The sequence below is a fragment of the Hippocampus guttulatus genome, chromosome 21 (assembly GCF_054856545.1).
Source record: "Hippocampus guttulatus isolate MCC_2025c chromosome 21, RoL_Hgut_1.0, whole genome shotgun sequence".
NCBI lineage: Eukaryota > Metazoa > Chordata > Actinopteri > Syngnathiformes > Syngnathidae > Hippocampus > Hippocampus guttulatus.
In genome coordinates this window covers 1,493,106-1,505,628 of record NC_141281.1, presented here as the reverse complement: position 1 = coordinate 1,505,628, position 12,523 = coordinate 1,493,106, and the positions used below count along the sequence as shown (strand labels likewise).

The window sequence follows — 12,523 nt, the reverse complement described above, 5'->3', positions numbered from 1 at the left end:
GAAATTTCTCAGTCAAAACAAACAAACAAACAAACAAAAAAACTACGGCAAGCCTGAGGACTTCGCAGTAACAATCGTTACCGGTAGCGTGTCGTTTCCATGGCGTCATTTTCACGGAACCGAAAAATAGTTTAACTTTAAAAGTCACCGCACTTGAATTGACTGTGATCAACGCCATTTCACTGCGCCTGTATGTGTGTTTGTGATGTGGTGTGTGAGTGTGTTTCTTCTAATTTACTTTCGTTTTGTTTTGTTTTCAGTGTTGGGGGGACGCAACAGATGACGTTGTGTGCACATGCGGGTTGTTGTTTTAGTCCGCAAACTGAGGAATCGCGCAGATGAAAGTTTGAGATGGTGGCGAAAAAAACCTCACCAAGGTCTACTAATTACGATATTTAAGAAATAGGAATGCTAGTCTGATTTTTCGTATGAATCGTCCAAAGGGCGTATCACTAAACTCACCCGTGACGTATGCACAGAACGCGAGAGCGAGATACGAGCGAGGCACCATTACGAGGCAAATTGGTCATTAGATTTGTAGGCTAATCGCAGTGAAAAATATTACGAAACAGGATTGGTTATTCTATAATTTACTGGTTGTAGCATGGTAACTTTATGAATAAAGCATTCGTCACAAGGTGTAGTAATGCTAATGTTAACTGTTGGTAGAACTAATGATGACGTGTGTTAAATTCTTTCGTCAAATTGATCATAGATTACACATGCATCGTCTCGGGAAGAGGATGTCAAGCCACATCAATACTTACCTGTATTAATGATTACCAGTCAATTAATCTTTGCAGCGTGAGATTGGAAAAAATACTCTGATGATGCCACATGAGTACACCACTTTTTGATCCATTTATTTTTTGGAATAAACCTGGAGTACACAGCTGCTGATGTAATGTTCATTGTTAATGCAGTTTTCAAACATTTACCCGTGAAACATTATACTTTTGAGTTTCAGAATTCTTGATTATCAATATCAGTCAAAATAGAAAAATGGGTTCCCATGATGAACGTTTACGGAACCCAACATTTGTTATCGTGGTTTCCCATTGGGTAATCCGACGGAACCGAAAAACGGTTACCATGAATTTCCGAAATCCTCAGGCCTGCTCCTGAATTATTTAAATTTTTGCAGCATTTGTTTATCATTGTATGTATATGTTGTTGTTTGTGTTATTATCATATGCAATTGAATAAGTAGACCCTTTTAGAAGTCGAAATTTGGGACTCTCTCAATGCATAATGGCACTCATACTTTTCTGATCAGCGAGTCCCTGGGACTCGCTGCCGGTAAACTGTAAAATTATCACTGAGAGATTACCGCTTTTTCTGCAGTCAGTGATTGACTTCTATGCCAAGTCATTTCTCAACTTGTGTTCCGTGTCATGTCATGCCTGTTGAGTGTTGATTTACTTCATATTAAGAAACTACTGCACGAAAACATTAATTCATAAATGTATACCATATTATTATTTTTTCTCAGTTTAAATAACACGTACCCTGACTGTTCTACTCTTTGAATAAAAACACTTCATTCAAGCGTTAGGGAGTGCAAAGGGTTATGATGGAGGGTTGTATAATAGTGGTATAATAGCATTGTTTTATACATGTCCTCGGCTAGGCCTCAGCTTCAAAATCAGTCCTTGGCCTTGGCCTCGGAGGCAAGTCCTTGGTCCTTGGCCTTGGCCTCGGAAAATTTCTCAAGTCCTTGGCCTTGGCCTTGCCTCGGAAAATTTTCCAAGTCCTTGGCCTTGGCCTCGGGTTGCTGGTCCTTGGACACAACACTGCTGTTTATACAGAGAAAAGGCGACAGGCATGCGGAAGTCCGCCAATGAGTGAAGGGTGGGCGTGTATGAGGACGCTAAAGGTACGTCCCTAGCAGGTAACAGTAGCCAATGAGTGAAGGATGAGCGTGTAAGAGGACGCTAAAGGCACGCCCCGAGCAGGTACCAGTCGCCAATGAGTGAAGGATGAGCGTGTAAGAGGACGCTAAAGGCACGCCCCGAGCAGGTACCAGTCGCCAATGAGTGAAGGGTGGGCGTGTACGAGGACGCTGAAGGCACGTCCCTAGCAGGTACCAGTCACCAATGAGTGAAGGGTGGGCGTGTAAGAGGACACTAAAGGCACGTCCCTAGCAGGTACCAGTCGCCAATGAGTGAAGGGTGGGCGTGTAAGAGGACGCTAAAGGCACGCCCCTAGCAGGTACCAGTAGCCAATGAGTGAAGAGTGAGCGTGTAAGAGGACGATAAAGGCACGCCCCGAGCAGGTACCAGTCGCCAATGAGTGAAGGGTGAGCATGTAAGAGGACGATAAAGGCACGCCCCCTAAGATGTCGTATGTTTAAGATGGTGTCTGTTTTACCATGCCTGTCTGCGCCCAATAATACAGTTTGTTTTGTGTATGTGTCAAATACAGAAATAGCACCCGTTACTGAGACTGCGCCCAACAATACGGTGCGCCGAATGGTCGTGAAAATACGGTATATATATATATAAAGTGTGAATATATATATATATATATATATACAGTATATATTCAAACTTTCCATGAGACTTGGTGGAGAATGACCAAGCGAAGATCCTGTGGGACTTCCAGATCCAGACTGACAAGATGGTAATGGAAAACCAACGGGATATCGTGATCATAGATAAAGGGCAGAGGAAAGCCGTTGTCGTGGATGTAGCAGTCCCAAGTGATGGAAACATCAGAAAGAAGGAACACGAGAAACTTGAGAAATGCCAAGGGCTCAGAGAGGAGCTGGAGAGACCCTGGAAGGTAAAGGTGACAGTCGTGCCTGTGGTGGTCGGAGCACTCGGGGCTGTGACCCCCAAACTAGATGAGTGGTTGGAACAGATCCCGGGAACAACATCAGACATCTCAGTCCAGAAATGTGCAGTGGTGGGAACAGCAAGAATACTGTGCAGAACCCTCAAGCTTCCTGGCCTCTGGTAGAGGACCCGAGCTGAATGGGGGACGGACACCACCCGAGGGGTGAGACGAGGATTATATTAAAAAAAAATGGTGTCCGTCCCTCAAAAAGATTTCTGTCCAGTGTGTGTTCTGGTGTGTTTTTAAGGTTCTCTTGTTAGAGGATTTTTGGCCACAAACTGAGCAGGAAAAGGTTTCTCACCAGTGTGGGTTCTTGTGTGATTTTTTAAGTGTCCCTTCTGATAGAATCTTTGGCCACAATGTGAACAGGCAAAATGTTTCTCACCAGTGTGTGTTCTGTGTGTCTTTTTAAGTTTCTCTTGTCAGAGAATTTTTGGCCACAATCTGAACAGGCAAAAGGCTTCTCACCAGTGTGGGTTCTCGTGTGATTTTTTAAGTGTCCCTTCTGAGAGAATCTTTGGCCACAATGTGAACAGGCAAAAGGTTTCTCACCAGTGTGTGTTCTGGTGTGTCTTTTTAAGGTTCTCTTGTCAGAGAATTTTTGGCCACAATCTGAACCGGCAAAATGTTTCTCACCAGTGTGTGTTCTGGTGTGTCTTTTTAAGTTTCTCTTGTCAGAGAATTTTTGGCCACAATCTGAACAGGCAAAAGGCTTCTCACCAGTGTGGGTTCTCGTGTGATTTTTTTAAGTGTCCCTTCTGAGAGAATCTTTGGCCACAATGTGAACAGGCAAAAGGTTTCTCACCAGTGTGTGTTCTGGTGTGTCTTTTTAAGGTTCTCTTGTCAGAGAATTTTTGGCCACAATCCGAACAGGCAAAAGGTTTCTCACCAGTGTGGGTTCTTGTGTGTACTTTTAAGTTTTCCTTCTTGGGGAATCTTTTACCACAAACTGAGCATGAATAGGGTTTCTCGCCAGTGTGTGTTCTGGTATGTATTTTTAAGGTTCCCGTCTTAGAGAATCTTTGGCCACAAACTAAGCAGGAAAAAGGTTTCTCACCAGTGTGTTTATTCGCGTGCTTTTTTAAGTTTCCCTTATCAGAGAATCTTTGGCCACAAATTAAGCAGGAAAAAGGTTTCTCACCAGTGTGTGTTCTGGTGTGTCTTTTTAAGGTTCCCTTCTCAAAGAATCTTTGGCCACAAACTAAGCAGGCAAAAGGCTTCTCACCAGTGTGGATTCTCACATGTCTTTTCAAAGCATTCTGACAAGTAAACATCTTCCCACACTGACATTTCCAGGGTTTGTTGTCAGTGTGACATGTCCGATCCGATCCTGGGCAGTCGGCCCCACCTCCCGGGTCCTACACCCGGCACGAGTCCCGTTGGTGTCTCGCGAGGTTCCCCGCCAACAATTCCTTCCCACACCTCTCGCAAGCCACCCTTCTCCCTCCGCGACCCCCCTCCCCATTTGCTCTTCGTCCTCCCCCAGCCCCCCCACCACGCGCCACGCCCGCTCCCTCCCTTCTCCCTCCTCCCCTCTCCACCTCATTCTCTCTGTCCACTCTTTCACACCCTCTCACGTGTCTGGCATAGTTTGCTTTTGTCACCCACCTTTCACACCCTCCGCACTGTCTCCTTTCTCCCTTCTCCTCATGCGCTCCTCCCGTGCAACTCCTTTCGTGACTTATTTTATTCCCTTTCGACCCAAACATCCTCCCACACTTCCCACACTCAAACTTTACCTGTACCTCGTTCCTGCGGTGTATCCGCTTTTCGTGCATGGTTAGACCAGCTCTACTCCTGCACACTTTTCCGCACCCCTCGTACCTACATACCAACCCGTCATTCACTCTCCTAACATTCCTCTCCAGTCTTTCCTCGTTCCTTCCCACCTCATATCTGTGACCTTTCTGATTTTCCCATTAATACAGGTGATCCATTCGCTCACTCACTCTCCGCTTCCATCCTTCCCTGTCACTCGTCAATCTTTCCACCTCCGTCCAGTCCATTCCTGCATTCCTCATCATTCTCTTCCAGTACAACACCGTCTTCCTTTTGCGCCCCATCTTCTTCCCTCTTCCTTCCAGTTCCTCCCACCATCCCAATACCATAGCTTTTGTTAGTCTTTCATTTCCCATACACATCACATGTCCGATTCTCTGCAACACTCGCCTCTCGATTTTCCACTCAATGGATTTTACTCCCAGCATTTTCCTCACGTCATACATATTCACTCCTCTTTCTTGCATTTGCCTCAGCGGTTCTCCATTCCTATCACTCCACACATACCTATAGCACCTATCCATCCACTTCTGTAGTTTTCCCACATCCTTCTTAAACCACGTTCTTACCTGACAATCATACAGCAAGCTGCTCTCTACACACGCCTCTACTACTCTCCCTTGCCACCTCTTTGATAGTCGTGTCCCTTTCAGCCACCCTTTCACACTCCCCCATAGCTTTCCTGCCCTTTTGATCCTGTTTTTCACGTCTGCCTGAGTACCAATCCAGCTTCCTAACACTCTGATCTCCTCCCCCTCTTGCATTCCAAACTCCAGCACCTCCTCCTTCTCCTCATTGTTCCTCTCTTCCCACTGAGTCATCACACTTTTCACTCTCCTTACACTCTCGTGTATCTCTCCTTTCGTTCCCACTATAGTAGTGTCGTCTGCAAACAAGGCGCTCGACACACTCACTTCTTTTGTTTCCGAGCTCCCTCTCTCCCAGCCATGTTCACCTGCGAATGACCCTCCTGGTATCCACCTCCACACCACCATTTTCTCCTCCCTGTTATCTCGATTCCTCGCCGCCAGTGCCTGCCTCATCACCGCCTGATGGTAGATGTTAAAGAGGATCGGTGATGTAGAGCATCCTTCTCGCAGCCCTCTCGCTGGCATCCATCCTCCACTCACTCCCTCCCTTCCCCTCACCTTATACTCTGTCGTCTCATGTAGGTCCATAATGGTATCCAGACATCTGCCTTTCAACCCATACTGTTCAAGCAACATCCACAACGCTGGTTTGCTCACTCTCGGATACGCCTTTTTCAAATCTAACAGTCTTCCACATGGCCAGTCGTCATCATTCATATCCTTCACCCCTTCCTGAGTCACTCTCTTCTTACAATCTTCTATGTCCTCCTGTATGCGTACCATCATTTGCGTTACATCCGCTGTGGACCTCCCTTTCCTAAAGCCCGCTTGGTTTTCGTCAAGGAGCCTCAGGTGTTCGGCCCACCAACTCAGTCGCTTCGCTAACATTCTTCCTAACACTCTGCTGCACATACTCAGCAGGCACACTCCTATGTAATTATTTCTGTCATTCCTGTCCCCCTTCTTATGTAACGGTACCATCAGTCCCACTTTTACACTTCCATCCCACTGGTCCGCTCTCTGCTCAAACATCTTCCTCACTATCTTAATCACTCTTTCTATCACTTCCTCACACGCACTCCGTTTATATCCTATTCTCACCCCATCTTCTCCCGGTGCCGACTCTCGTATCTCCCTCATAGCCTCCATGATTTCCTCCCTCTCAGGCACCTCATTCATGATCTTGTTTGCTTCGCTCGCTCTTCTATCGTCCCTTAGATCTACGGCTCCTTGAACCGCCTCTTCGATCACTCTCGGTTCTTCCTCGTACCTCTCCCTCGACACGCTTTCAAAATGCTCCTTGAACTCATTTGCTGTCACAGTAGTGCTCCGAGCGGCCGGTTTATCCCTCTTTCCTAACTTCCTAAAACATTTGTACATTTCGCCAAGCCTCCCTCTCGAACATGCTTCCTGACAGTGCTCAATCACCCCTTCCCACCAGTCTCTTTCCAGCCTCCTCAGCAACTTCTTCAATTCCTTCCGCGTTTCCTTCACTTCCGCTTTTAGTCTGGTGAGCTCTTCTTCCATCTCCCCCACTCCTCTCCCTCCTCCCCTCACTCTCAACCTTCTCCTCGCATTCAGTGTCTCCATTTTCTTGTTCCTTCTGTCTACCCTCTCCCATATCCTCTTCTTCATCTCTTCTATCTCCTCCTCTCTCCCTACCGTCCAAGGGTTGGATATTTCTTTTCTCTCCCTTCCACATATCTCCACTGCTGTCTCCACCATTATGTTCACCAACTCCGTCCACCCGCTCTCCTTTACCAGTCCTTCCTTGTTCAACTCCTCCAGCTTCTCTCTTGTCCTCTCCTCATATTCTCTTTTCTTCTCCTCCTCTTTCAACACCTCCCACTTCGCTTGCACCACACTCCTCTGGATCCTCTCTTCTGTCCTCCATCTCTTCCACTTCCCATTCACCTTCATGCACACCGGCCTATGGTCTGATAATTCGTACTCGCTCATAGTCCACATCCTCTTCACCATGCGGTGTCTCTCATTCCCTTTCACCAGAAATCCATCCAACTCATACCATTTTCCACTCGCCGTGTGTCGCCACGTCCCCCTCCTTCTAAACCTCCTATAGCTGTTAACATATGCCAGATCGTGCTCCTGACACCATTCTATTAAGTCCCTTCCGGCTTCATTCATCCTCCCCAATCCATGCCTCCCACACACTCCTCCTATCTTCACATTCATTCCCACACTTGCATTGAAGTCTCCTCCAATCACCAGTCTTTCACTCCCTCCCATCGCCACCTGACTCCCCATATCTCGTCGGCATCTCTCCATTTCTCGCTCATCCGTTCCCCAGCTCGGTTGGTAGACTGATACCAGCCTGAGCCCTCCCAACACCACCGCCACCACTCTCTCTCCCAGCCACTTCTGTTGTCCTTCCTCTAACCACGTCCTCAATGCCGTTCCCCTCAACATCACTCCGGCTTTCCTCCCATGAACAAGCACTACCTGTTCCTCCTCCTCACCCAGCCACACCACCCTGCTTCTTCTGCCTTTAGTTCCGTCATCAGCACCACTTTCCATTTTTCTTTGTTGACTCTTTCTGCTGCTCTCCTCAACCTCTTTCTAAATGTTTCTCTCACACTCAATCTCCTCACATTCCATGTGACTATCACTCGTTCTCCATTCTTAGCCCGAGCTTCAGTTCTGTTTCCCCCTTACCGTCCCGCCCTTCGTTTCCTCCTGTCTCCCCTTCTTTCATTCCTCTCTCTTCTTTTGTCGTTTCTGCTCCTTGCTCCCCTCTTACGACCCGGGGCCTGGATGAGGGTGAATCCCCACCAAGTCTGTCTTTCACCCATCCTTCCACATGTCTTTTGTCCATCCCGCCTTGCTTGCGCTTCCTTCTCACCATCCCTATCCCACCCCCTGGGGAACCTTTTCGGTCCCACCTGGTCGCGCCACGTGCGGGTCCTGAAAGGGCCCTTGCCTGACTTTTGTTTAAGGAGGGTTGTGGGGCGGCTACTCCCACTTCCCTCCGTTCCGGCGGGGCGAGCATCGGGTCTCTCTTTCCGGTGAGGTCCCTCCTCCTTCCCTGTCGGCTGGTGGGCACTCAGCCGCAGCAGGGGCTCGAGACCCCCGGCGTTCCCCCTCGCGCCATGTGGAGGCATCCCACCATGCGAGGCAGTGTGACATGTCAAATCACCATCAGACTCTTCATCCTCATCATCATCAACATTTGATGATGTGTTATCACCATCTTTCATGTAAAGGTAATCTGGCTCCTCCTCTCTTTTAATGTATAGGGCCTGCTGTTCTTCCTCTTTTTTCTCCTCTTCCTCTTTAATGTGAGAGGGCTCTGCATCCAGCCGCTCAGGAAAAGCATCTTTGCTGATATCTGCAAGACACAAGAAGACAAAAACACTCATGGAATTCTGGTTTATAATTACAATGAAGGTTACTCAGGGTTCCCACTCTTCCACTTGCTTTTTATTTATTGACCTTTTAATGACTTGGACCAATTTAGCCATTTTAAGGACTTTTTCTCCATTCAGTGGGGAATTCACAGTGGATTTCCTGCCTGCTCAGCAATACACGGGCTGAACAGAAAGCCACTTATAACTGAGCTGGTGTTCAAATCATTGCTGCCAAAGGAAGGGCACATATTTATTTTTAGGGGCAATCACTTAACCCTTTATTTGACATACTGTCTGTCAAATGTTCATTTTCCTACCTGTATCACAGGTAGGAAAATGAAAAAAAGCTTTAATTAATTCTCAAATAAAACACACATAGAAAAGTTTTAATGGTCCAACCCGATTATTTTCCCTCATATCACATTCAATGATCAGACATGTTTGTTGTGCGGCGAAACAGCAGGCCAGGTGAAAAAGAATAAAAAGGCAATTCAGCCAGGATTCAGGAAGGAGATTTTCCAGTTTTCTTTATTTTCAGGAGTGACAGTTGACCAGTTTTGAGCAGCCCACGTGTAGCACTGCTCTCCAAGTTGTCCGGCCCCCAGTGACTTCCTCATTCATCTTTTAAAGGGAGTTCACTTGAGCTTCAGGCCAATCAGGTCCAAGCAACAATTGGCCCTTCCCAGGTGGTTGCAATTACCTCATCTGAAACAATTAGTGTTCTACAAAGTACATCAGTTTTGGATGGAAAGAAATGTGCACCTTTCTTCCATCCAAAATCCACAAAGAAACAGAATTTTTAATATATGTCTTTCGACATCATGACAATGTTTTAGAATGACAAATATGAAACTGATATGAAAATTAGAGAATAGCAGACAGTGACTTAGTTTTCTCCTCAATCTCTTTTGCAAGTTCTTGGCGATATATTGTCTTCTGTTTTGCTGTATGCCTCAATGCATTTGACTTGACCAGGAGGCTATGACAAGTGTTACCTCTCACGGAGATGCCCTTCTTGCACACTCGGCAGGAGGCCGACGTATAATCGCCAGCAATTTTTCTGACCCAAACACGGAACTCCAGCTTCTCCAGCCACGCCACTTGATCGAAGCGCACCTCAGCAGTCGAAAGTCCGCTGCTCTCTTCTGTGTGTGCGTCTGCGCGAACATTTACGCACGCGCACGTCTTTTGGAAGCAACCAACGTCACAAATCAAATATGCTTTGATCTACGACAACGCTAGCCTAGCCGAAACAACAGCTAAGCTTAGCTGACGCACACACTGCAGAGAGCAGCGGACTATCGACTGCTGAGGTGCGCTTCGCTCGAGTGGCATCGCTACGTATTTGTCTGTCACTTGTTGAGATTGATAAATTCGATGAATAGATTTTTCCAGAAAATACGGTAATTGTTTGCTGAGCCGGCAACCAAACCATCCATTCACTGCCCCAGGATGGTATCAATCTATTGTTGTTTCCCGGAATGACCTGAAGTGATAACGTGATCTGAACTAATCAGAGATGGCAGAAAAAGCAGATCTGATGCTTAATCTGAGACTCCCATGAGAATATTTGGCCACAATCTGAGCAGGAAAAATGTTTCTCACCTTTGTGGGTTCCTGTGTGTCCTCTTAGGTGTGTCTTCTGACTGAATCTTTTGCCACAATCTGAACAAGCAAAAGGTTTCTCACCAGTGTGGGTTCTTGTGTGATGTTTTTTAAAGTTTCCCTTCTGAGAGAATCTTAAGCCACAATCTGAACAGGCAAAAGGTTTCTCACCAGTGTGGGTTCTTGTGTGGTTCATTCATCTTTCCGTGATGAGAGAATCTTTGGCCACAATATGAACAGGCAAAAGGTTTCTCACCAGTGTGTTCTGGTGTGAATTTTTAAGGTTCTCTTGTCAGAGAATGTTTGGCCACAATCTAAACAGGCAAAAGGTTTCTCACCAGTGTGGGTTCTTGTGTGATTTTTTTTAAGAGACCCTTCTGAGAGAATCTTTGGCCACAATCTGAACAGGCAAAATGTTTCTCACCAGTGTGGTTTCTTGTGTGTACTTTTAAGTTTCCCTTCTGGGGGAATCTTTTACCACAAACTGAGCATGAATAGGGTTTCTCACTAGTGTGTGTTCTGGTGTGTATTTTTAAGGTTCCCTGCTCAGAGAATCTTTGGCCACAAACTAAGAAGGAGAAAGGTTTCTCACCAGTGTGGGTTATTTTGTGATCATTTAAGTTTTCTTTACAAGAGAATCTTTGGCCACAAACTGTGCAGGTAAAAGGCTTCTCACCAGTGTGGATTCTCACATGTCTTTTCAAAGCACTCTGACTAGTAAGATCACCATCAGACTCTTCATCCTCCTCATCATCATTTGATGATGTGTTCTCACCATCTTTCGTGCAAGGGTAATCTGGCTCCTCCTCTCTTTTAATGTATCGGACCTGCTGTTCTTCCTCTTTGCTCTCCTCTTCTTCTTTCAAGTGAAAGGGCTCTGCATCCAGCCACTCAGGACAAGCATTTTCGCTGATAAAAGACACAAGAAGACAAAAACACCCATGGAATTCTGGTTTATAATTACAATGAAGGTTACTCAGAGAGCTAGATTAGTTCAGATTACAACTCAAAATGTGACATGACCAGCACCACATATTCGTCGTGGATTTTTCCCCCTTTATTTTTATCCACGGTGGTGGTTTATTAATTTTTTTTATCCTTGGGTATTTGTGAAAAAGACTTGCACAGAGTGTGCCATTGCACATTTCTGAGTGGTGGATAAGTCCAGAGCGCAAATTCTACTGTGTGATTTTCACCTTTCGTGGAGCATTTCTGAACCGTGAAAAAAAGCGATTACTAGACATTGATCCCTCGTTATTTCGCGCTTCATTTATCACGGCTTCCGTACATCACATTTTACATTTTTTTCCAAAGTACTGTATTCAGAAAAAAATGCCGAACAATTCAGAGGTTTTGTCCATGCCTGTACTATTAGGCAACGGGCACTGCCTCAAGGCGCACGATTGGTTTCCGGTGCGATGTCGACCAATGACAGCACGAGTGGATTTATCCTGTGAGCTGATTGGCTGCGTATCTTTGCAGCTCCGCCCAGCGTGACGAGACACTTTGGAAGCTTTGTGTGTGTCACATCATGCTGTTGATTCTCTGGAATACTGTCTCTTTTATTTGCTTCGTGCGCGGCGAGCAGAGAGAGAAAGAGTGAGAGAGCGTGAGAAAGAGGGGTGAGAGAGGGAGAGAGAGAGAGAGAGAGAGAGAGAGAGAGAGAGAGAGAGAGAGAGAGAGTGCGACCATTGCGCTTCAAGGGAACATTGGTGCTGTTGCATCTCCGGTAAACGTAAATCTAAATGAAAGATACCTTTCACCTTTCATTGCGTTGTAGGGGTCATCCTGACGAAGAAACATAAGCATCATCTCGCAAGCGGGTTCACCTTTCTGGATGATTGTGCTGATGAGGAGACACGCCTTGCAGATTCTTCTCGCTTCATTGTTCAGCGAAAATACAGATTGAACGACATCTGGACTACCATGTTCTAGGGATGCTATTCCTGTAAAATTTAAAAATTACATTTAATGATTTAAATGATACATATGCAGTGAGAAAGATATATGCGCGCGCACAACATAGAATATAATTTGACATGGTCGATCTAACTCCCAAGTACTTACCAGATATGAAGTGAGCACTGCAAAGACGAGCATTGCCTCCTCAGTCCAATTCTCACGTCGTAAAGCTTGTAACCATAACTTTCGCCATTTTTTTCTGAAAGGGGTGTTTACCAGCAGGAAATCTTAAAAAGACAAGATCTCTGTGTGTGCATTTCTATTCTGACAACCCACGGCACAGCATGAGGACGCCATTACTCACACAATCGCCATCGAGAGGGGACGAGCCAGGTTGAGGAGGTACAGCTGTAGTCTGATGTGTGGACCTCATGGGCGTGAGTT

At 46.2% G+C, this 12,523-nt stretch overlaps 1 pseudogene; it reads right to left on the bottom strand.

The window, feature by feature from the left end:
- Window positions 1-3,080: 3,080 nt before the first annotated feature.
- On the bottom strand, window positions 3,081-11,989 carry LOC147186625 (uncharacterized; annotated as a pseudogene).
- Between the last annotated feature and the right edge of the window lie 534 nt (window positions 11,990-12,523).